Genomic DNA, 27,127 nt, shown 5'->3' with positions numbered 1-27,127 from the left:
AAAATGTTAAATCTGGGGCTAAAACAAAGCTTTTGTGGTAAAAATGTATTTATTTTGTCTTCACTGCCCAAAGGTATAAAATCATGTGACACACCCTTGGTATCAATATGATCATTACACTGCTAGATTAATTCATTGAGAGGTGGTTTGTAAAATGGGGTCACTTATGGGGCGTTCTACCGTTCTGGCATCTCAGGGGCTCTCTCAGTGGGTCATGGCACCTACAAACCATAACAGTTCAATCTGCACTATCATATGGCGCTCCTTTCCATTTGAACTTTGCACTGTGCCTCAAAAGAAGTTTTCACCCACACATGGGGTATTGGCGTACTCAGGAGAAATTGTACAACAATTTCTGGGGTCCATTTTCTCCTGTTACCCTTGAGAAAATAAAAAAATGTGGGGCTAAAAGAAACATTTTGCAGAAAAATGTGTTTGTTTGTTTTTATTAGCTCTGTTATAAAACTTCTGTAAACCACCTGGTGGTTCAAGATGCTCACCACACATCTAGATAAGTTCCTTGAGGGGTCTAGTTTATGGAGTATTGGCATACTCAGGAGAAATTGCACAACAATCTTTGTGGTTCATTTTCTCTTCATACCCTTGAGAAAATAATAAAAAAGTGTGTCCTAAGTAAAATTTTTGTGAAAAAAAATAAGTTTCAAAAATTGTGCTGATGTAAAGTAGACATGTGGGAAATGTCATTTACTAACCTTTTTCTGTGACATAAAGCTCTAATTTAGGGGCATAAAAATTTAAAGTTTTAAAATTGTGAAATTTTCTACCTTTTTACCATATTTACATTTTTTTCACTAATAACCAAAAGAAATTTTGAAGAAATTTTACCACTATCCTAAAGTACAATATGTCATGAAAAAAAAACAATCTTAGAACCAGTGGGATACCTTGAAGCATTCCAGAGTTATAACCACATAAAGTGACAGTGGTCAGCTTTCAAAATTAAAACCTGATCATTAAAATACAAGGTGGCTTGGTCCTTAAGGGGTTAATTAAATTAGTGATGTGTAGAAAAGCAAACATTGGCTGACCAGGATGTGAGATTGAACAATCCTTGTGGCTGAAAGAGGTGTGAGTTGGAAGAATGTCTGAGCAACTCAATGGCTGACCAAAGTGTGAAAGTTAAACAGAGTCCTAGATTCAAGAAGTATTGTTTCTCCTTGCAGAGAGTGACCTGATAAGCATGTTGAGTTGAGGAGACTTAAAGGCCCCGTCATACATAGCGAGATCGCTGCTGAGTCACAAGTTTTGTGACGCAACAGCGATCTCAGTAGCGATCTCGCTATGTGTGACACGTACCAGCGATCAGGCCCCTGCTGTGAGATCGCTGGTCGTGTCGGAATGGCCTGGGCCATTTTTTGATCGTTGAGGTCCCGCTGACATCGCTGAATCAGCGTGTGTGACGCCGATTCAGCGATGTCTTCGCTGGTAACCAGGGTAAACATCGGGTTACTAAGCGCAGGGCCGCGCTTAGTAACCCGATGTTTACCCTGGTTACCATCATTAAAGTAAAAAAACAAACGCTACATACTTACCTACCGCTGTCTGTCCCCGGCGCTGTGCTTCTCTGCTCTGGCTGTGAGCGGCGGGCAGCCGGAAAGCAGAGCGGTGACATCACCGCTCTGCTTTCCGGCCGCTGTGCTCACAGCCAGACCAGAGAAGCAGAGCGCCGAGGACAGACAGCGGTAGGTAAGTATGTAGCGTTTGTTTTTTTACTTTAACAATGGTAACCAGGGTAAACATCGGGTTACTAAGTGCGGCCCTGCGCTTAGTTACCCGATGTTTACCCTGGTTACCGGGGACCTCGGGATCGTTGGTCGCTGGAGAGCTGTCTGTGTGACAGCTCTCCAGCGAACGAACAGCGACGCTGCAGCGATCCGGATCGTTGTCGGTATCGCTGCAGCGTCGCTAAAGTGTGACGGTACCTTAAGGCCGCAATGCAAAGAGTCCTACAAACTCAATGCATTGCCAGTGTCTTAGGTAAATTATTCCAGGCCAATTCACCTCCCTCAGCTGTTACACTTGTATGTGTAATTTTTCATGAACATAGGTCTTGTATTGGTGACCTGTGTTCATGCTTCTGTGGTGGAAGCAAAAACCACACCAAAACATGCATTTTTTACACTGCTTCATTTCTACCAAGAGTGCAAGTTTTGCTGCAGAAAAAAAGCAACAAAAAAGCCTAATATGCCTAGCCTTATAATATGGTCTCTTGGGTATAAGCCCAGACCACATTTGAATGACAACTTTAGTCTGATGTTGGGTCTCTAAACATAATTGTTCACCAACCAATACAGTAATTCTCCAAAAATGGAGAAGTCTTATGTGACCTTTTAAATGTCATTGGTGTGGTTCAGGATTTTTCTTAACGACATTCCTCAAGGTTCCTGAGCTAAACAACTAGAGGATTGACTAAAGATCATAATGGGTTCTTTCCATAACACAAGCTGCTTAGACTTTGACTCAGTCTGTGATGCAAGTGTAGGCCTAATAGACATATGAGCGTGTCTGCAGTACACATTTCACCACTGCGTGTCACCAACCCCTACGGGAAGATACACAATTCTAATGTCTGCTTCAGCATTTCCACATGCCCTTTACACATGCACACTCAAATCCATTTCAAGAATCAAGCCCTTTCCCAGGCATAGATATAGCGAGACATACTGTATGTACATTTACACTAAAACAGTCATAGAAAATGTGTTCAGGAGACCCAATATGTGTAGGAAATAATATAACTCAATTAAAGAGGCAATTCCATACTAGAAATTTATGATGTAACCCCAGAATCTGAAAGAAAGAAATGTCTAAAATGTGGGTCACTTCACAAATCATCTGGTCTGAAAAGTTGACCACCGCATCCAGGCAAGAATGGAAAGGTGGCTTTGCACGAGCGCTGCTCTCATCTTTCTATTCTATGGGAGTTGCGGAAACAGCCAAATATGCTTGTCATAAATTTCTTAGAAGGGTGTTGCCCTGTACAGCAGATCTGTCACCAGATGTCACAATATAGACTGGAAACATTATTAAATAGATCTTAAATCTGAAGAAATTGGGGTACTTATGAAGGTGCAGTACTGAGCAGCCTGAGATCTCAGCAGCAGGAGGAATGCTGAGGAGCTGTCAGTCTACGTGGACAAGGATTAAATTAAACTTTCAAAAAGGATTACACAACCATTCTTATATGGATTTTCAAAGTATATACAGCATCCTTATCAGGCCTATGAGATCTATTAAGTAATGTATGGAGATGGATTGTGAAATTTGCTTACAAATCCATTCTATCCTCAAGAGTTAAGGTACCTTCACACTGAGCAACTTTCCAACGAGAACGACAACGATCCGTTACGTTGAGGCGTCCTGGATAGCAATATCGTTGTGTTTGACACGAAGCAGCGATCAGGATCCCGCTGTGACATCGCTGGTCGTAGCTAGAAGTCCAGAACTTTATTTGGTTGTCAGGTCGGCGTGATTCGTCATGTTTGACAGCAAAAGCAACGATGCCAGCAACGTTTTACATGGAGCCAACAACCAGCGAGAACGATAAGTACGTCACTGGATCGCTCCTGCATCGTTCTGGAGTTGCGGTGTTTGATGTCTCCTAGCGACCTAAACAGCGACGCTGCAGCGATCGGCATCGTTGTCTATATCGCTGCAGCGTCGCTTAATGTGACGGTACCTTAAAGGATTAGGATACTTTCACAGCTTTGCTCCTTATTTCAAATTGTGAAGTTACCACACATGCCACATTGTCTATCTCTTTCTAGATCAGGGTCTCATCAAAACAACATAAATGCAGCAACCCAAACAATCAGCTAGTAACCACCATCCTTGTTTCTAAAAGTGTCAAAGTGTCAAAAAATGGTCCATTTCAGTCTCTTAAAAAGAACCTTAAAACACAAGGATGAATGACCTCGGGGAGATCAAAATATCCAACACCGCGGAGACACCATCACGTGTTTCTCAACGCAGTGATCCAGAACACTGCCCCCATCCCTTATGGGAAATATGCAAATGCATGTAGAAAAGCCGCGGAGACACCATCATGTGTTTCTCAACGCAAGCAATAAATAGCCAGGTCTTTCACCGGGAAGGAACAACCACGGGAAGGGCAGAATCCAAAGAGGAAAACCACCTATGCCAAAACATGGTATCCATCCACAGACAGCTGTTTCGGGATATTTGCCCCTCATCAGTGTGGAGTAGGAAACTGGCTATTATGAGCAGTGCCTAATAAAAGGACTATAAACATAAGGATGAATGACCTCGGGGAGATCAAAACATCCAAATACCCCGAAACAGCTGTCTGTGGATGGATACCATGTTTTGGCATACCAGGTTTCTGTTGCTTCGGGCTCAGTGGTGTGGCTAATAGGCTTGTGCCATCAACAACGGCTGAGGCGATGAGCTCAGCAATTGGCTGCAGCAGTCATGTGAGCGTCCATGTTGACAGCTCACATTGATGGGTGCATCCAAAACACAGACCGAAGCAGCAGCAGATAGCTGCCACGGGACTGAGGGAGTGTAAGTAGAATCTGACTGGTATTTTTCATTACAGGAAATGTTTGGATACTGAAATCGGAGTAGTGGCTGAGAGCTGCTGCAACACCCCGGGAGGGTGAGCACTGTGTGTTTTAGTATTTGCCAGAAAACTTTTCAGGTCAACTTTTCTAAAAGTGAAAAATCCCTTCAGTATGTACTTGAATTCTGCCACAATACATACCATAACATGCTAGAGTTCTTTTATTTGCCATATAATGCCTTAAACTATGTAACAGTTTAGACTCGATAAAAGGTTGTGGTTGTAAATATTTGTAAAGTAAATACCAAGCTTGGAAAACCATGTCATTTTTCTATTAAATCATGGGCGCTCACTACCACAGGAAATACAAATGCCAAGACGATCTGAAAGCTCACCCATTTATGTGGTTTAGTGGTTTGCCAATATAAGTGGCATTACATGGTTGGTTTGTAGCATAAAATGAAGAATTACACAAGTGCATAAATGCAAACATAAGACCAAAAGTGTGCATGCCAAAGGATTTAACATAAACACAACGTGCTTGTAATGAAAAACGACGGCGTCTCCAGCATCCTGTGTTCAGGAGTCTGTCATTTACTGGGAACCAAAATATTGGTCCATCTGTTATAAGGCAGCTGCCTGTTTCCAGAAAACGTCGGAGAAAGACACAAACATACGTGTGAAGAAAAACTTCCTTCTTAAAACGGAACAAGAAATAAAGAAAAATATCAGAGTCTTCCAAATCTACCAAGTACAAGGGGTTTTAACATCTTACTAGCCAGTACTGAATGTTAGATGGTGCTCTTCAGAACCTTGTTCTCAAGTTCGGGAAGGTCCAATTGGATGGCCCTCAAAGATCAGCAAGTTATCCCCTATTGGTGCTGTTTAAAGGGAACCGGTCATGTAAACTAATGCTCCTAAGGCTTCTTTCACACTAGCGTTTTTTGACGTACGTCGCAATGCGTAGTTTTGGAGTAAAAACGCATCCTGCAAAGTTGCCCGCAGGATGCGTTTTTTCTCCTTAGGCCATGTTCACACCATCCTTTTTTTCATGCGGAATCGCCGTGATTTTCCCGCTGCGGGTCCGCAGCTGTTTTCCATGCAGGGTACATTACAATGTACCCTATGGAAAACAGGAACTGCTGTGCCCACATTGCGGAAAATCGCGAAAAAAGCCGCGCTGAATAGTCGCGGTAAAAAAGAAGTACCATGTCACTTCTTTTTGCGGAACTGCAGCGGTTCTGCACCCATAGACCTCCATTGTGAGGTCAAACCCGCAGTAAAACCCGCAGATGAAAAAAATATCTGCGGGTTTTCTGCGGTTTGTGGTGCAGAACCGCTGCAATGTGGCTGCCCCCCGTGCCCCAATCCCACCCCCCCGTGCTCCGACGCCCCCCCCCCCCCCCCCCCCGTGCCCTCATCTCCCCCCCTTATACTTACCCGGCCTCCCGGTGTCCGTCCGGCCGTCTTCTCCCTGGGCGCCGCCATTTTGCAAAATGGCGGGCGCATGCGCAGTGCGCCCGCCGAATCTGCCGGCCGGCAGATTCGTTCCAAAGTGCATTTTGATCACTGAGATATAACCTATCTCAGTGATCAAAATAAAAAAAATAGTAAATGACCCCCCTCCTCCCCCCCCCCTTTGTCACCCCCATAGGTAGGGACAATAAAAAAATTAAGAATTTTTTTTTTTCCACTAAGGTTAGAATAGGGTTAGGGTTAGGGGTAGGGTATTTTCAGCCATTTTAACCCTAAAAAACTTCCTAGAAAACACACAGACTATGCATAGAAAACTGCATAAAAAAACGCATCAAAAAACGCACCAAAAAAGGACCTGCGTTTTCTGCCAAGAGCTGCGGTTTTTAGTCCTGAAAAAAAAAGGAGGGAAATCAGGAACGTGTGAACATAGCCTTAGACTTTCATTAGCGACGCATTGCGACGTATCGCCACACATCGCATACGTCATGTGACGGATGCGTCGTGTTTTAGCGCACCGTCGGCACAAAAAATGTTACATGTTCATTTTTTTCGCAGTTTGCGTCGGTACGTCGGGCCGACGCTAGTGTGAAAGTAGCCTAATTAGGCCTCTTTCACACTTCCGTCTTTCAGCTTCTGTCACAATCCGTAGTTTTTTGAGAATGCAGGATCCTGCAAAAAAAATTGCAGGATCCTGCATTTTCCCATAGACTTGTATTAGCGACGGATTTCCATCCGTTTCATCCGTCGTGCACTGGATCCATCGGAAAATAGCAGTCCGTCGTGCAGAGAAAACGTTCAGTGTAACGTTTTTTTCTGCACATCGGAAAATCGGTCAGCGACGTGTCCTGTGCTGTCCGTCGTCGGCTATAATGGAAGCCTATGGACGCAAGATCCGTCGCACACAGGAATCCAGCGACGTATCACGTTTTTTCCCCTCTGAGCATGCCCGGAAGGAAGTTAGAATCTCATTTCATTCCCTGAAATTTCTCCATTGAAATTGTAGCAACAACACAAGCGACGCATCCGTCATTACACTGGATGCGTCACACACGATTTTCATAACGTCCGTCGATACGTCATTTTACTGCACAACGACGCACAGAAGACGGAAGAGTGAAAGAAGCCTTAATGATGCTATTAACTTGCCTATGTGGGGTTAATGTGCAGGTTAATAGAGTACCCTACCGAGAGCCCCATTGCCGGGATGAAGTTCACTTTAGTCACGCTTCCAGTCACTGCTCAGTGTAGAGAAAGCGGTGTCTATAGCCCCACCTCGGACCCGGACTGACAGCAGGCTCAGCATTTGAGCAGGTGGCTACAACCACTGCTCTCTATACACTGAGCAGTGAGTGAAACCATGCCGCTGCCACACTTATGGCTGGAAGTCGAACGCGGCCAGGAAGAATAAAGGGCTTGCACGGTGTCAGAACAGTATTAACCTGCAGATTAGCTGCATATCTGAATGTTAATAGTTATTTTAAATGACAGGTTCCCTTTAAACTTACAATCTTGGTAAAACTCTTTTACAACCAGCTGCTATTAATCCGTGATTTTTCTTCCTTGACTTCAGACACAAGTAGCAGTTATTTCCCCTCAGCCATATTAATCATGGGCAGAAACATGGTCTCCCAGTCAAAAAAAATAATAAAAAAAAATCAATGTTGTGAATGACCTCAAGGGTATGCCAGTGCAAGACGTATAAATGCATATGCTGCATATAACATGTAGGGTCGGGAGACCTCAAACAAATAAGAAGCTCAGAATTAAAGGGGTTGTCCACTGCTTAGACAACCCCTTCTTGAACTAAATGTTTGGTCCCAATAAAAAAAAAAAAAAAAAAACTATACTCCCCTCCCATGATGGCACCGTTCCAGCACTTGACGTCCGGCAGCTCTGGTGCGTTGGAATGACACATGGCGCCCAATCAGTGCTGGCGGCTCTGTCCCCGCCTTCATACGGATTGAACATGAGGAAGTGAGAGATCAGCTGCAGCCCAGACTTTCTCTTCATGTTCAATCTGTACGAAGGCGGGGACAGAGACGCCAGCGCTGATTGGGCACCATGTGTTGTTCCACCGCACCAGAGTTCTGGGACCGCGAGTGCTGACTGGACAGTGCAGGCACAGGAGGTGAGTATAAGGTCTTATTTCATCGGTGCCAAATACTTAGTTTAAGAAGGGGTTGTCCTAATACTGGACAAACCCTATAATGAATGCCAGCATTCATAAGGAATTTGTTGTGAACACAGAGGCCTCCGCTATCAAGAAGGATTATTGAGGACACAATGAGCTTTCCCAGGCAACATATAAGTTAGTGTTAATATTTTCATAAAGAGCAATAAAAGGACATAACGGAGCTGGAGCGGGTGCAGAGAAGAGCGACCAAGGTTATTAGAGGAATGTGTGGACTGCAATACCAAGACAGGTAGACAAACTTGGGAGTACTCAGGTTGCAAAGGCTTATGGGCGATCTTTGTACTGTTCATTCACATGCTTATATATTGCACTGAGATCTCTTAATGAGCTTTTTACACCTAGCCCTGCAGCAATAGCAATGGGTCTCCCACGTCTAGAGGGAAAAGGTTTAATCATCACTGATGGCGATTCTGTCTGTAAGAGCAGTCAGACTATGAAAGTAATGGTTGATTCATTACAACATTACAAGCAAGGGCCTGGATGCCTTTCTTGTAAAATACAGACACTGATCCAGGGAACAAGTCTGATTGCCGGATGTTGACTTCGTAAGGGCTATTTCCCACTAATATGGGGCTATTGGTGTCTGCCCCATGGGATTTTGGCCTTCTTCTGGATCAACATCTTCGGTTATAGGTTGATCTCAATGGACTTGTATGCACCTTCACCCTTAAAGGGTTTTTCCTATGAACAAAAGTTAATTTTCATGAATAGACCTTGGAACAATAATCAGTTGAACAATTGGAGGTGTTTAAATAAAATCCTCCTGTGCTGAGATAATCTTATAAATGTGCCCCTGCTGTGTACTGTGTAATGGCTGTGTCTGACCGTGCAGGAACATGGGTGGCTCCTGGGTGGGGGAGGGGGAGAAGCATACAGACATTACAGCAGGGGATCACAGCTGATTCTTTCTGTGAGGTAAAACATTTCACTGACTGATTTTAAATGATGTTTTACTTCAGAGCAAAAAATAATTTGTGATCCCATGCTGTAATGTCTGTATCCTCTGTTTTGCTGCCTCCCCTGCCCAGGAGCTGTGGTATGATCAGACCATGTTCCTGTAAGGTCAGACACAACCATTACACTGGAGGGGCACATTTATAAAGCTACGTTCACATTTGCGTTGCGTCGTGCGCAACCGCGGCGACGCATGCGTCATGCGCCCTTATATTTAAGGCTACGTTCACATTAGCGTTGCGCGCCGCTGCGTCGGCGACGCAACGCACGACGCACAAAAAACGTGCGCAAACGCTGCATTTTGCGACGCGTGCGTCGTTTTTTGACGAAAACCGGACGCACGAAAAATGCAACTTGTTGCATTTTCTTGCGTCCGACGCTAGCGTTGGAAATGACGCACGTGTCGGAAAACGCAACAAAAAAACGCACGCATCCCCCATGTTAAACATAGGGGCGCGTCGCCGCTGCGTCGCCGACGCAACAGCGACGCACATTAGCGGAACGCTAATGTGAACGTAGCCTAACATGGGGGGCGCATGGACATGCATTGCACTTGCGTTTTGTGACGCATGCGTCACTGCAGCGCATGCATCAGGGCGCAGAGGACGCTGCATGATGCAGTTTTTTCTGCGCCCAAAACCATGAAAAAGTGAACGCATGCGTCACAAAACGCTGCGTTGTGCATGCGTTCACATTTGCGCTGTGCGTTGCGTCGCCGACGCAGCACCGCACAACGCAAATGTGAACGTAGCCGAAGATTATCTCAGCACAGGAATATTTCACTCAACACATCCAATTGTGGAAATTATTATTCAAAGATCTATTAATTAAAATGAACTTTTGCTCATGGGAAAACCTCTTAAGAAGCCCTCCTCCTCCCATCAAACTTGCTATCCTCCATGTAATATATTGCAGTCATCATATTATACAGCACCGTGTACTTACAATTGCTCATTTTGTCTTTCTTCCCTGTGAGTTCTTCTCTTTTCTCTGCTCAATGTAGAAAAAGGAAGTCTCTTGTCCCTGCAAAAATCATTCCTCTCTTCACCTCCTGACCCAGCAGTTCTTCCCCCTGCCAGGGACATTTGCAGCGACTGGTGGCTCACGCCCTCCTGTTTCTACATAGAGCTTGGAAGGATTCAGCTAGTCAGTTTTTAATCATGTGATGTCATAGACCTAATGGACAAGGGAAGAATTAGCAAGGTAGAAAGGGAAAATGAGCAATTGCAAGTACACAGTGCTGTATCATATGATGACTGCAATATATTTAGATAAACACTTTGGTGGGAGGAGGAGGGCATTAAAACTAGGAAAAAAAAATGGTGGTCTCTGCTGTTCACCTTTAATAATGTTAATTGTTCAAGTTCACGAGACGTCCTGGTCAGGTTAGGAGAATTGCTGACACTTGTTTTTTCTTTTGTCTTTGTTGTTTTTTACAATCTTGTATGTGTATTATTTACCTGGGGTTTTGGGAAGTTTACAAAGAATCCTTTGAGAAACCCTTAGACCAGCAGCTGTGCAGACCACCCTGCGTCACAGTGTGGCACTGACCCCAACCGTGTGGGGTGTCCTCGCATGTGCCCTCAGCGGGTCATGAGAGAAGACTGTCAGGCCCGGTAAATGGCGTCTTGTGGCAAATGTCTGTTCCATCCATTCACACAGCGATGGCGCACTGCGTTTTTTTGCTACAAATTTTCACGTTTTCAAAGCGTGAAGAAAAAAACAACAACCTGTAAATCCTGATTATAAGTAAATAACAGTAATAGCTCACAACAGCTGTATGGCGGCACCATACTCCGCAGCGCAGTACAAGGCAGTAGGGTGGGCTGCGACCTCTCACTATGCATGCCCCCCACTATCCCCTCCTGCCAGGTCTGCCCCATTTGTGAGGACTCCAGGAGCCGGCGCTCAGGGAGTTAACAGCCGGGACTCCTCGCCAGTGTTTCCTCACAGGGATTTCCACAGCAGTTCAACGCCCCTGAGAGCAGCAGCACAGGCCGTCACTTCCGCACGAAGCCCGAGCACACGGCTCATAACACAGCACGGAAGACGGAGGAAAGTCACAGCAGGGAGCACAAGTTACCGAACAGCCGAGGACGGGTCACTCCGCGCACAGTGCGGCGGCCAGACAGCCCGGGAGCGCAGCGCCACACCGAGACCAGTCACACGTCATCTGTGTCAGGCAGGGAACCTAGGAATCCTCCCCCGCTAGCTCTCCATAGCAACAGTCGCTACAGCGGGGCCACCCCCAGCCTGACGCAAGCAGCCAGGAGGCCACAGTGTCAGCAGCAGTAACAAGTCCCCTTCCCTCCAGCACTTCCTCTCCCAAACTTAACCCTTACTATGGAACACAGGGGCACTGGCACTACACCTCCTGGGCCCCTCACCTTATGTCACACGGGGGCACTGCCACTACACCTCCTGGGCCCCTCACCTTATGTCACACGGGGGCACTGCCACTACACCTCCTGGGCCCCTCACCTTACGTCACACGGGGGCACTGCCACTACACCTCCTGGGCCCCTCACCTTACGTCACACAGGGGCACTGCCACTACACCTCCTGGGCCCCTCACCTTATGTCACACGGGGGCACTGCCACTACACCTCCTGGGCCCCTCACCTTATGTCACACGGGGGCACTGCCACTACACCTCCTGGGCCCCTCACCTTATGTCACACAGGGGCACTGCCACTACACCTCCTGGGCCCCTCACCTTATGTCACACAGGGGCACTGCCACTACACCTCCTGGGCCCCTCACCTTATGTCACACAGGGGCACTGCCACTACACCTCCTGGGCCCCTCACCTTATGTCACACAGGGGCACTGCCACTACACCTCCTGGGCCCCTCACCTTATGTCACACAGGGGCACTGCCACTACACCTCCTGGGCCCCTCACCTTATGTCACACAGGGGCACTGCCACTACACCTCCTGAGCCCCTCACCTTATGTCACACAGGGGCACTGCCACTACACCTCCTGGGCCCCTCACCTTATGTCACACAGGGGCACTGCCACTATACCTCCTGAGCCCCTCACCTTATGTCACACAGGGGCACTGCCACTACACCTCCTGGGCCCCTCACCTTATGTCACACAGGGGCACTGCCACTACACCTCCTGGGCCCCTCACCTTATGTCACACAGGGGCACTGCCACTACACCTCCTGGGCCCCTCACCTTATGTCACACAGGGGCACTGCCACTACACCTCCTGAGCCCCTCACCTTATGTCACACAGGGGCACTGCCACTACACCTCCTGGGCCCCTCACCTTATGTCACACAGGGGCACTGCCACTACACCTCCTGAGCCCCTCACCTTATGTCACACAGGGGCACTGCCACTACACCTCCTGGGCCCCTCACCTTATGTCACACAGGGGCACTGCCACTACACCTCCTGAGCCCCTCACCTTATGTTACACAGGGGCACTGCCACTACACCTCCTGGGCCCCTCACCTTATGTCACACAGGGGCACTGCCACTACTCCTCCTGAGCCCCTCACCTTATGTCACACAGGGGCACTGCCACTACACCTCCTGGACCCCTCACCTTATGTCACACAGGGGCACTGCCACTACACCTCCTGAGCCCCTCACCTTATGTCACACAGGGGCACTGCCACTACACCTCCTGGGCCCCTCACCTTATGTCACACAGGGGCACTGCCACTACACCTCCTGGGCCCCTCACCTTATGTCACACAGGGGCACTGCCACTACACCTCCTGAGCCCCTCACCTTATGTCACACAGGGGCACCACCTTATGTCACACAGGGGCACTGCCACTACACCTCCTGGGCCCCTCACCTTATGTCACACAGGGGCAGTGCCACTACACCTCCCGGGCCCCTCACCTTATGTCACACAGGGGCACTGCCACTACACCTCCTGAGCCCCTCACCTTATGTCACACAGAGGCACTGCCACTACACCTCCTGGGCCCCTCACCTTATGTCACACAGGGGCACTGCCACTACACCTCCTGAGCCCCTCACCTTATGTCACACAGGGGCACTGCCACTACACCTCCTGGGCCCCTCACCTTATGTCACACAGGGGCAGTGCCACTACACCTCCCGGGCCCCTCACCTTATGTCGCACAGCCCACGTAGTATATAACACAGCCCACGTATATAACAGCCACAGAGTATATAACAGTATATAACACAGCCACGTATGATATAGCACAGCCCACGTAGTACATAGCACAGCGAGGTAGTATATAACACGGCCCAAGTAGTACATAGCATAGTATGTGGGCACCATATCCCTGTTAAAAAAAGGAATTAAAATAAAAAATAGTTATATACTCACCTTCCGGCGGCCCCCGGATCCAGCCCAGGCGTTTAGCGATGCTCGTCGCGACGCTCCATTTCCAGTAATGCCTAGCGGCAATAACATGTGATCGTTATCGCAATGCATTCTTGGGACATGAGCGTCGTGAGGAGCGGGAAAGGCTGGCGCGGATGACGGAAGGTGAGAATATCATGATTTTTTTTATTTTTAACATATGTTTTTACTATTGATGCTGCATAGGCAGCATCAATAGGAAAACGTTGGTCACACAGGGTTAATGGCACCGTTAACGGACTGCGTTAGACCGCATTATGCCGCGGTGTAACACAGTCCGTTTAACGGACTTCTGATGGCGCTGACTAGAAAGGAGTAGGGAGGGGCCAATTCGCCGCCAGACTGTGCCTGTCGCTGATTGGTTGCAGCCGGCTGGTCTCGACCAATCAGCGACGCGGGATTTCCATGACAGACAGTCGGAAGTGGACCTTAGACAATTATATAGACTGGACTTTTCACCTGTAGCTCTTCAAAAATGCCTCTATAGAACATCACAGAAGGATAAAATCCATAAAAAATGTAAACACTAATAAGCACTTGAAAATATGGCATTTTACATGCGTTTTAACCCCTTAGTGACAGAGCCAATTTGGTACTTAATGACCGAGCCAATTTTTACAATTCTGACCACTGTCACTTTATGAGGTTATAACTCTGGAACGCTTTAACGGATCCCGCTGATTCTGAGATTGTTTTTTCGTGACATATTGTACTTCATGTTAGTGGTAACATTTCTTCGATATTACTTGCGATTATTTATGAAAAACACGTAAATATGGCAAAAAAATTTAAAATTTTGCAATTTTCAAACTTTGTATTTTTATGCCCTTAAATCAGAGAGATATGTCATGAAAAATAGTTAATAAATAACATTTCCCACATGTCTACTTTACATCAGCACAATTTTGGAAACAAAATTTTTTTTTGTTAGGGAGTTATAAGGGTTAAAAGTTGACCAGCAATTTCTCATTTTTACAACACCATTTTTTTTTAGGGACCACATCACATTTGAAGTCATTTTGAGGGGTCTATATGATAGAAAATATCCAAGTGTGACACCATTCTAAAAACTACACCCCTCAAGGTGCTCAAAACCACATTCAAGAAGTTTATTAACCCTTTACGTGCTTCACAGGAACTGAAACAATGTGGAAGGAAAAAAATGAACATTTAACTTTTTTTTGCAAACATCTTAATTCAGAACCATTTTTTTTATTTTCACATGTGTAAAAACAGAAATGTAACCATAAATTTTGTTATGCAATTTCTCCTGAATACGCCAATACCCCATATGTGGGGGTAAACCACTGTTTGGGCGCACCGCAGAGCTTGGAAGTGAAGGAGCGACGTTTGACTTTTTCAATGCAGAACTGGCTGGAATTGAGATCGGACGCCATGTCACGTTTAGAGAGCCCCTGATGTACCTAAACAGTGGAAACCCCCCACAAGTGACACCATTTTGGAAACTAGACCCCTTAAGGAACTTATCTAGATGTGTGGTGAGCACTTTGAACCCCCAAGTGCTTCACGGAAGTTTATAACGTAGAGCCGTGAAAATAAAAAAAAAAAATCGCTTTTGTTTACACAAAAATGATCTTTTTGCCCCCAAATTTTTATTTTCACAAGGGTAACAGGAGAAATTAGATCACAAAAGTTGTTGTGCGATTTCTCCTGAGTACGTTGATACCCAATATGTGCGGGTAAACCACTGTTTGGGCGCACCGCAGAGCTTGGAAGAGAAGGAGTGCCGTTTTACTTTTTCAATGTAGAATTGTCTGGAATTGAAATCGGACGCCATGTCGCGTTTGCAGAGCCCCTGATGTGCCTAAACAGTAGAAATCCCCCACAAGTGACCCCATTTTGGAAACTAGACCCCCCCATGGAACTTATCTAGATGTGTGGTGAGAACTTTGAATGCCCAAGTGCTTCACAGAAGTTTAGAATGCAGAGTCGTGAAAATAAAAAATATTTTTTTTCCACAAAAAAGATTTTTTAGCCCCCAAGTTTTTATTTTCACAAGGGTAACAAGAGAAATTGGACCCCAAAAGTTGTTGTCCAATTTGTCCCGAGTATGCTGGTACCCCATATGTGGGGGTAAACCACTGTTTGGGCGCACGGCAGAGCTCGGAAGGAAGGAGCGCCGTTTTGGAATGCAGACTTAGATAGAATGGCCTGTGGGCGTTATGTTGCGTTTGCAGAGCCCCTGATGTACCTAAACAGTAGTAACCCCCAACAAGTGACCCCGTTTTGGAAACTAGACCCCCCCATGGAACTTATCTAGATGTGTGGTGAGAACTTTGAATGCCCAAGTGCTTCACAGAAGTTTATAATGCAGAGTATTAAAAATAAAAAAAAATTTTTTCCACAAAAAAGATTTTGTAGCCCCCAAGTTTTTATTTTCACAAGGGTAACAGGAGAAATTGGACCCCAGAAGTTGTTGTCCAATTTATCTCGAGTACGCTGATGCCCCATATGTGGGGGTAACCCACTGTTTGGGCGCAGGGCAGAGCTCAGAAGGGAGGGAGCACCATTTAACTTTTTGAGCGCAAAATTGGCTGTCGTGTTTGGAGACCCCCTGATGTACCTAAACAGTGGAAATCCCCCAATTCTAGCTCCAACCCTAACCCCCACACACCCCTAACCCTAATCCCAAACCGATCCATAATCCTAATCACTAACCCTAAGGATAATCACAACCCTTACCCCAAAACAACCCTAATGTCAACCCTAACCATAACCCTAATCAAAACCCTAAATCCAACACACCCCTAATCCTAATCTCAACCCTAACCTCAAACCTAACCCCAATCCCAATACACCCCTAATCACAACCCTAACCTTAACCCTAATCCCAAACCTAACCCTAATCCCAATACACCCCTAATCACAACCCTAACCTTAACCCTAATCCCAACCCTAACCCTAATCCAAACCCTAACCCTAACCCCAACTCTAACCCTAACTTTAGCCCCAACCCTAGCCCTAACTTTAGCCCCAACCCTAACCCTAGACCTAGCCCTAAGGCTACTTTCACACTTGCATCGTTTGGCATCCGTCGCAATCCGTCGTTTTGGACAAGAAACGGATCCTGCAAATTTACCCGCAGAATGCGTTTTTTGCCCATAGACTTGTATTGCCGACGGATCGTGACGGATGGCCACACGTCGCGTCCCTTGTGCACTGGATCAGTGTTTTGGCGGACCGTCAGCACAAAAAAAGTTCAATTTAACGTTTTTTTGTACGTCGAATCCGCCATTTCTGACCGCGCATGCGTGGCCATAACTCCGCCCCCTCCTCCCCAGGATATAGATTGGGCAGCGGATGCGTTGAAAAACTACATCCGCTGCCCACGTTGTGCACAATTTTCACAACGTGCGTCGGTATGTCGGGCCGATGCATTGCGACGGCCCCGTACCGACGTAAGTGTGAAAGAAGTCTAACCCTAAATTTAGCCCCAACCCTAACCCTAAATTTAGCCCCAACCCTAACCCTAAATTTAGCCCTAACCCTAGCCCTAATTTTAGCCCCAACTGCTCTTCTGCCGGCCGGCAGATGGAGACAGATGGCGGGCGCACTGCTCATGCGCCCGCCATTTTCTTTTCCCCGGCAGCCAGGAGGAGCAGCAGGAGGACCCAGGGACACCGGTGAGTATGATAGGGTCCCCGAATCCCCCTATTTCTCTGTCCTCTGATGTGCGATCACATCAAAGGACAGAGAATTACACTTTGCTTTTTTTTTTTTTTGCGGTCGCCGGTAAACAGTTAATTACCGGCGATCGCAAAACAGGGGTCGGTAAAACCGACCCCGATCATGGTCTTTGGGGTGTCGGCTACCCCCGGTAGCCGAGACCCCAAAGATTCTCCCGGGGCCGGCCGGCGGGCGCACTGCGCATGCGCCCGCCATTTTGAAGATGTCGGCGCCCATCGGGAGCCACGAGGAGCAGCGGGGGAGACAAGTGAGTATCGGGGGGCGATCGGGGACCCCTTTTCTCTGTCCTCTGATGTGCGATCACATCGGAGGACAAAGAAATTAAAAAGAAATCGCGTTTTTTTTTTTTTGCGATCGCCGGTAAACGGTTAATTACCGGCGATCGCAAATGCGGGGTCGGTACAAAACCCCCCGAATCATGTTCTCTGGGGTCTCGGCTACCCCCGGCAGCCGAGACCCCGGAGAAAATCCGACTCTGGGGGGCGCTATTTACTTTTTCCACAGCGCCGTTAATTAACGGCGCTGTGGTTTAAGTACCCTTAGCGGCCGCCGTTAAAAGGCGTATCGGCGGTCGCTAAGGGGTTAAAATACAGGGAAAGGTGTGATCAGAAACAAAAAAAACATATCGAATGCAGGCAGTGTTCTCTATCACACTGCCTCCTTGTATGGAAAGAAATCTGTCGAAGGGGCCTGGTCTCTGCAATGGTAGACCCCTGCCCACTCGCCCCAACACTTTCATGTTTGTATCCGAAAAAATGTTATGGGATTCTTAAAGGGATATCCTAATCTTTATATATGGATATTGTCGGATAGTGCTTTTAAAAACAAGCAATTTTGCCTAGGAGACAAACTACTGCTGCTGTGTAGCTTGTAAGCAGGGCACTGAAGCGGGCCAGGATTAGGAGCCAACAGGGCACTCCAATGATCCTGGTTAAAGGGACACTGTCACCTGAATTTGGAGGGAACAATTTTCAGCCATAGGGGTGGGGTTTTCGAGTGTTTGATCCACCCTTTCCTTACCCGCTGGCTGCATGCTGGCTGCAATATTGGATTGAAGTTCACTCTCTGTCCTCCATAGCACATGCCTGCCATAGCCATAACTTTTTTTTTTTATTTTACAGTCAATATGGCCATATGAGGGCTTGTTTTTTGTAGGACAAGTTGTACTTTTGGACGACACCATTGCTTTTAACGTATCTTGTACTGGAAAACAGGAAAAAAAATCCAAGTGTAATGAAATTGCAAAAGAGTGCAATTCCACAGGATTTTTTTGTTTTACCGTATTCACTAAATACTAAAACTGACCCGCCATTATGATTCTCCAGGTCATTTCAAGTTCATAGACACCAAACATGTCTAAGTTTTTTTTTTTTTTTTAAATGGTGAAAAAAAAATCCAAAATTTTTGATCTGGGGCTGGGTGTGGGATTATTTTTTGCGCACCAAGCTCACATTTTTATTGATACTATTTTGGTTTAGATACTGTCTTTTGATCGCCCGTTATTGCATTTTATTGCAATATAGTGGCGACCAAAAAAATGTAATCCTGACTGTTTGAATTTTTTTCTTGTTACGCTGTTTAGCGATCCGGTTAATTTTTTTTTTTATTTTCATAAATCAAACGCTTCTGAACACGACGATACCAAATATGTGAACATTTGATTTTTTATTTTATTTTGAATGAGGAAAAAGGAGGGGTGATTTGAACTTATATTTTTTAAAAAAAAATTTTTACTTTTTGCATACTTCGATAGTCTCCATGGGAGACTAGATGCTGCAGTACTTCAACGATCTCTGCTACACACAGGCGATGATCAGATCTCGCCTGAGTGTAGCAGAAATGCTCATTTGCTATGAGCGTCGACCACAGGGTGGCACGCAGTGTGACCTGGCAAATGTTACTAGATAATAGACACTACTTTTTCTTTGGCTAATTTCATACATTTCGCTTGAGATAGAACATAGACAAAACACGGATGGCTTCAATGTGCTATCCTTTTGAAACGAGGCCTCAACTTTTGAATTGACGAGTTTGGTCAAATCTGGACATGCCTCGTTTCTTTTTGTTTTTTTGTCTTTTGAGAATCATCTGGCTACAAAAAGAGCAGATGAAATTGAAAAAAAGTCTCAAACAAAAGCATTAGTAGTTTTTTGCTCTATCCAGAAGAAGAAAAAAAAACGTAATTGCAAATTGGACGAGTTAATGAGGCCTAAACCCTAGATTGGCTTACCGGTACTTTATATTATTATTTTGCAGCTTAAATCTGGGGCAAGCCAATAATAAATTTGATGCGTTTTGCTATTGAATTAGCCTCATATGTACTGATAAGTAACCATTTATTCTCTCAGCATCTTTTCAGATACCCATACCACGGCTTCACGGATGCAAGGAGGAATTCAGTAAAGGCAGTCAAGCCCGTTCCCGGGCTCTACTCCTCCTGGGAGCTGCTGCTGATGTCCAGAACAAAGACCGAGCAGACTGAGGTCTATACAAAAGGTCTGGTCTGAGGTCTGTATATATAGAAAAGTCAGTATAACCCAATTTAAATAAATAAATCCCCAAAATGTATTTTTTAAACTTTTGGGAATTTTTTTTTCCTTTACAATTACTTTCTCCGCTAGAAATTATGTATATAATTTTTCTATTCTTTATTTGTATTATGATTATAAATAATTCATATGTTCTATTGTGTATCTGGGTTTTGATACTCACCAGTGGGTGGGATGTATAATTTCCTTATATTACGGCTTCCTTTATAAGTTGTTTTATATACTTCTTTGTATGATAGTCTGGGGAAAAAATCAGATTATTTTGAAACCCGTTACTGTCTTTAAATAAATGTTTATGTTTCTACACCTTCTCATCCTTGTCTTCATCATGACAGCGTCCACCACAACATATTTTTCTTATTTCTTGCCTTTACGTAATGTGTATGGGAGACATCATAGGAGCTAGTCTCCACGCATTAGCTCAGAAACAACTGAAAATTATAGCTGGAGAATGCAGGTAATACAAGTAATATAATGGAAAAACTGTTGTTCCTCTTACACACTAACCAGTTTATTCTAAAAAGTCACCAAAAAAGCCAGGTGCATTTAAAGGGACTCGGATCTCGGTAATATATACTGTTCAAAAAAAACAACAACAAAGGAAACACTAAAATACCACATGCTAGATATCACCAAATTAAATATTCCAGTTGCAAATTTATTTTCATTACATAGTGGAAGCCATTGAGAAAAAAACAAATGATCAGTGTAAAATCACAATATCTTATAGAGGTCTGGCTTTGGAATGATACTCAAAATCAAAGTGGAAAATCAAATTAAAGACTGATCTAACTTCAGTGGAAATGCCTCAAGAGAAGGAAATGATGCTCAGTAGTGTGTGGCCTCCACATGCCTGTATGACCTCCCTACAACACCTGGGCATGTTCCTGATGAGACGGCAATATTCTCCTGAGGGATGTCCTCCCAGACCTTGATTAAAGAATCAGTCAACTCCTGGATAGTTTGTGTTGGATTCAGGTCTGGGGAACGGGCAGGCAAGTCCAAAGCATCAATGCCTTCATCATGCAAGAATAACTGCAACATGAGGCCTAGCATTGCATGCATCAGAAGAAGCCCAGTGCCCACTGGACCTGCATATGGTCTCACAATAAGTCTGAAGATCTCATTCCGGTACCTAATGGCATTCAGGGTACCTCTGGCTAGAACAAATATGGAGGGCTGTGTGAGCCTCCAAAAAAATGCCTCCCCACACTATTACTGATCCACTGCCAAACCGGTCATGCTGGAGGATGTTCCAGGCAGCAGAATGTTCTCCACAGCGTCTCCAGACTCTATCACGTCTGTTACATGTGCTCAGTGTGAACCTTCTCTCATGCGTGAAGAACAAGGGGTGCCAATGTCGAATCTGCGAATCTTCGTATTCTCTGGCAAATTTCAATCTCCCTGCACTTTGTGGAGCTGTAAGCACAACACCCGCTTGTGGAAGTCAGGTCCTCATGGAGTCTGTTTCTGACAGTTTGAGCAGACACATGGATGTTAGTGGCCTGCTGGAGGTTATTTTGCAGGGGTCTGGCACTGCTCCTCCTTGTTCCTACTTGCACAAAGGAGGAAGTAGCGGTCCTGCTGCTGGGTTGTTGCTCACCCCCCCATGGCCCCACATCTCCTGGTGTACTGGCCTGTCTACTGTTAGCTGCTCCAGGCTATGGACTCTGTACTGACATACACAGCAGCCCTGCTTGCCACAGCTCGCATTGATGTGCCATCCTGAATGAGCTGCACTACCTCAGCAACCTCTGTGGGTTCTAGACAACGCCTCATGCTACTGTATAGTACCTCTAGGAGTGAGAGAACTGACAAAATGCAAATGTGTCCAAACAGCCAAAAAGGATGAGGACAGAGAAATGGTCTGTGTTCACCCCCTACAGAAGCACTCCTTTATATGGGTTGGCTTGCTAATTGCCCATAATTTCTACCTGTTGTCTGTTCAACAATTCACAATCGTTGTTTCTTCATAATTGGACAGGTTGATTTCACAGAAGTGTGATTGACTTGGAATTGCATTGTGGTGTTTAAGTGTTACTTTCATTTTTTTGAGCAGTGTATTATGGTATGTGCACACAACTTATCTGCCATGCTTTTCTACAGAGCGATTGGGTTGCGGACTTAGGCTGCTGATTTTCTTTGCAGAATATTGATGAAATTTTAGTATAATGTCACCCACAATGGTGGCACCGTTAAACACAGCAGTTGTTCTTCCCTTAAAATCTAGTTGGAAACTCACCGTGTCCCTGTGCACATCCCATCAACTCCTCCATGACCTTAGATGTATCCATATGCCTTGGCTGGGAAGGGCTTCTCGACCTTGGACGTATGGATACACCCTGGCAATCGCACAGGGCCTGTGCGGACACAATCGCCTCCAGGTGTTCAGCTAATAAGAAAGCTGACACCCAGCTCTCACTGTCAGGAGCAGTGCCCCCACTGCCACTAACTATTTAACCTCCTAAATGCTGCAATCAATATCAATCGCAGCATTTAGAAAGCAGGGAGAGGGGAGCTCCCTTTCCCCTCTGATCAGCGCATTTGTGACGTCATAGCTAGGGCCTGATCGTTGCCATGGTGACTAGAGGTCGCAATGAAGACATCAAGGTCACCAGGCTTCTATCACTGCAGCACGGACAGGTATGAAGCATTACAATGCTTATACATTGCAATGCTTTATACCACCAATCGGAGCCTTAAAAGTGAAAGTCTCAGAGAGTCAAAGTAAATAAAAAGTGTAAAAAAAAAAAATTGTTAAAATAATTTTAAATATAAATTGTTATACTCAAACACGTACGGTATTTTTATGTAAAAAAATAAATAAATAAAAAAGTGCATGTTTGGTATTGCTAGGTCTATAATGACCCGAGCTATAAAACTATTAACCTCTTCAATGAACACTGCGAAAAAAACAAAAAGGTGGCAAGACACTATGCTTTTTCATCATAACGCGGAATAAAACGCAAATAAAAAATACAAATGTAAATGATATCTCTGAAACCGTCATCTTGTCCTGTGAAAAACAAGGAGCAATATAGCTCCCTCAGCTGAAAAATAAAAAAAAGTTATAGCTCTCAGAATAAAGAGATGCAAAAATAAATCATTTTTCTATCAAATATTTTTTATTGCGTATTGCGCCAAAACATTAAAAAAATTATATAAAATGTCGTATCGCTGTAATCGTACTGACTCAAAGAATTAAGCTGCCTTATCAATTTTACCACGAGCGGAACGGTATTTAAAAAAAAATAAAAATCCTGATTTGCTGTTTTTTGTTCTTTATTGCTCAAAAAAAATTCAGAATAGAAAACAATCAAAAAACACTATGTGACTGAAAATGGCACCAATAAAAAAGTCAACTCGTCCCACAAAAAACAAGACCTCACATGACTGCTGGCAGACATATGGAAAAGTTATAAATCGCAAATATGGCGATACAAAGACTTAAAAAAAAAAAAAAAAAAAAAAAGTCTTAGGCCGGTTTCACACTTCAGTTTCTCCAGTACGTGCAGTTTCTCCAGTACGTGTAGTGACAGTTTTCTCACGCACCGGAGACACTGACACACGTACAACCATTCAAATGAATGGGTCTATGCACATGTCGACGTGTTTTAAACACGCTGACATATCAATTCTTGAGCTACAGTACGGATCACACGGACCCATACAAGTCAATGGGTCAGTGTAAACATGTACTGCACTGCACACGGATGGCATACGTGTGCGTTTTTAGGGTATGTGCACACGTATTCTGGAGGACTGCGGATTTTTCCGCAGCGGATTTGGAAAAACCGCAGTGCAAAACCGCTGTGGTTTTTCCTGTGATTTATCGCGGTTTCTACTGTGGATTCCGCTGCGGCTTTACACCTGCAGTTTTCTATTGGAGCAGGTGTAAAATCGCAGCAGAATTCGCACAAAGAATTGACATGCTGCTGAAAATAAACTGCTGCGTTTCCGCGCGTTTTTTTCCGCAGCATATGCACTGCGGATTTAGTTTCCCATAGGTTAACATTGTACTGTAAACTCATAGGAAACCGCTGTGTATCCTGCAGCTGCGGATCCGCAGCAAAATCCGCAGCGTGTGCACATACCCTCAAAGTCATAGGGTTAAAATTGAAACAAATTGTTTCAATACACGGACAGCACACAGAAGCCACATGGATGTAACAAATGGACACATATCTCCGGTACTGGTTTTTGCGGTACCGGAAATATCAGGATGTGTGAAACCGGCTTTAATGTGCGACAGCAGCCAAAAATAAAAACCTGTTATAAATCTAGTATCGCTGTAATTGCACTGACCCGAGCAATAAACTAGTCTAATCACTTATACAGAACGAGGAACAGAATAAAAAAAAATAAAATCAATTCTTCACCTGCTGTTGATTTGTTCATTCTGCCTCCCAAAGATCACAGTAAGGATCGGCTCACATTTATCCTGCTGAGCGCTTACACCAGAGTTTCTGAGCAAATCTCTGAAATACGTGATTCAGACGGAACCCCCGGCGGAAGATTCCCTACAATGAGGCAGATGGAGGCACTGTGGACTGTCTCGCCTATGATCCGATGGTGTCTGTCTTTTGACGCGTGCATAAAAGTGCAATTGACCACAGTTTGTGCACCTCTGAAAAAAAGGACAACCCTGAACAGAAGCCAGACGCAAGTTCAGAGTAACTCATTATAGTGAATATATCCTTCAGGGGTTTCATGTGAATCACGTCACTAGGAAATTTAAATAGAAACCATGATGTAAGTGCCCAGCATAGAGCACCAGATAATTGGGGCTTCTACATTACTGGCAGCACGGTGGCTCAGTGGATAGCAGCGCTGGGGTCATGGATTCTAATCCCACCTTGGACAACATCTGCAAGGAATTTTTATGTTCTCCCCGTGTTTGCGTGAGTTTCATCCGGGTTCTCCGGTTTCTTTCCACATATCAAAGACATACTGATAGGGAATTTAGATTGTGAGCCCCATCCGGGACAGCGATGATAATGTATGTAAAACTGTAAAGCGCTGCTGAATATGTTAGCGCTAAATAAAAATAAATATTATTATTACTGGAAAACAAAATGGCTTCTGGCCCCTCAAAAGAAATTACCGTAAGCAAATCCTGCACTCCCAAATTCAAATGTCCTTCACCTTCTGAGCCCAAGTGTGCCTAAACCATATTTAGAGTCCACATTTGGCATTTCTGTAGCGATGAGAGCCCGACTAATTAACATTTGCGTGTCTCCAAAAGCACTAGCTGGGCATGATATATTGGGCACTACAACGTACTGGGCACTACAATAGCAGATTTGCAATTTTCACTCTGCAACATCCACTGATACAGAAAATACCCATTGAGTCACATCACTACACCTGTAGATAAATTCTAAAAGGGGTATGATTTCCAAAATGGGGTTACTTAAGGGGGGGTATTTTTCTCTTGTAGCACTAAGTTTGCCGACTCCATATACAGAGCCCCTAAACTATTAACGGAAAATCTTTGGCAAATAGCGCTCCGTCCCTCCAGTCTCGCCGCATGGCTAAGCAGTACTGTACAGCCACATAAGGGGTATTGCCACATTCAGCAGAAATTGTGGGACCAATTTGGGTGCCATGTTAACTCATTTCCAATGTAAAATCTGGGGCTAAAACAATCTTTTTGTGGTGAAAATGTAATTATTTTTTTTCTTCACTGCTCAATGGTATAAAATCTGTGGTGTCACTATGACCACTGCACTCCTAGGGAGATCAGGAGAGCCGAGAGCGGCCATTACACATCACACTGGTAACCCCCTTCATGTAATATTATCTCTGGTGGCAGATTCTCATGCAGATGAGTGTCCGTTCCATAGCCTGGAAGAAGTCTATGGACTGGACACTACTTCACCAGCAAAAGTTCACAAAGATGTGAACAAAAAATAACTATGTTCTGTATTGCTGATACAGTCAATTTGGGTGATAATACATCCGTTAGAAATGATTTTCCTATAGGTGTAGTCTTATGTGCCTATGCGATGATGCAATGAAAACCTGCCTAATATGTTGGGTTTATGGCAAAAGTAAATATAGCAACAAATTTTCTCTCCGAGTATAAATAAACCCTATTTTACTGCAATTATTTCCTAGAACCATTCGCATGTGACTGAACAAATTATGACAGCACTGCGGCTTCTAATGGAACAACAACAGATCAACAACAGCTGTTTGTGGATTCTTCTTGGACCTCCCTCCTACAGCATATGCAATGCAAATCCCGAGCTCTGAAGCGTTATTCCAACCTTTACCAAAGCAGGCACTACTGGACCGGCTCAGCGCACATGGCCGGATCACAGCTGTAGTAAGGAACCGTACGTAGATTTGGGCCACAGACAGGATCAAATCAAGTTATGTCCTGTAAGAAAGCCATTCTCAAAGCTTATTTACAAAGAACAGAACACTTACCCACAAAATTCATCCCACTCTCTGCATGTTACAATACAGCGCAATGCTCCTGCTCCCTGTTGGCGGGTCCTGTTCTTGACTATCTTTTTGCACAATCTGCAGCCAGCCAATGGTGTACCTAAAACTAAATGGTCAGTTGCATCTGGTTTCCATGGCAACCTTTGGCTATCCTGACAAAGCATCTGACTTGGCTAGGGTCACACAACATATTTTCTGTCATCCAAGAAAATTGGTCCGATTATACTCCTCATACTCTGATCAAAGTGTAATCACAGTGTGATCAGATTTTCTCGGATCTGGAGACTTGATTAAAATCATCTCCATCTGTGTATATGCTATAATAGCAATTCCTGTCTATATGCTCTGTAACAGTGGTCCTCACACTTTTTTAATTGGAGAGACTTTCATTTCTGAGAGATGGTTGTGACCTACATCCAAGCCTTGCCCCCTCTCTCCCAGGATTAGCGGCAACCTGCTCTTGCCCTCCTTAAAGGGGTGGTCCAAAGGCAAAGCATTTTTCCTATCCACTTAGTCCTATAATCTAAGTTATTTTCTAATATACTTGCTTTAAAGATTCCTTACCGTTCCCCAGCTACCTACTTTTGTATTTTTTTTCCTTTACTTCCTGGATGATGATTATTCATTTGCTTATCTCCAGTGTATGCTATGGTACTCAACAAAAGCATTAGCAGAGCAGGGGGCAGAGGCTGCCATCATTGTCACATCCCCTGCCCTCTCCCTGAAACAAAGAGTGAACCTATTAGGGGCTGGACCCTGCTGTGTCCAGGAGTGTCTCTTAGCTGAATAGTAAGATGGCAGCAGAATGATGTCACTACTCAGCAAGAAGGAGGACTATTCATCTAAGCCAGGGGTGGGCAATCTTTTTTCTGCCAAGGGCCATTTGG

General features: G+C 44.9%; 1 protein-coding gene across 3 annotated transcripts in view; it reads right to left on the bottom strand.

The window, feature by feature from the left end:
* Nucleotides 1-27,127, bottom strand: part of HIVEP1 (HIVEP zinc finger 1) — a 293,232-nt gene that overhangs the window by 160,036 nt on the left and 106,069 nt on the right. Inside the window, exon 1 of one of the 3 annotated variants that reach the window (XM_069730789.1) lies at nucleotides 11,251-11,499. The exons of the other annotated variants lie outside the window; for them this stretch is intronic. The gene's annotated coding sequence lies outside the window, so the exon portion shown is untranslated. Of the gene's footprint in view, nucleotides 1-11,250; nucleotides 11,500-27,127 lie in introns of those variants that run through there. 3 annotated transcript variants of the gene reach the window in all.

The sequence above is a fragment of the Ranitomeya imitator genome, chromosome 6 (genome assembly GCF_032444005.1).
Source record: "Ranitomeya imitator isolate aRanImi1 chromosome 6, aRanImi1.pri, whole genome shotgun sequence".
NCBI lineage: Eukaryota > Metazoa > Chordata > Amphibia > Anura > Dendrobatidae > Ranitomeya > Ranitomeya imitator.
Note: the sequence above shows the minus strand (reverse complement) of the source record. Positions and strands in the feature narration are given on the sequence as shown.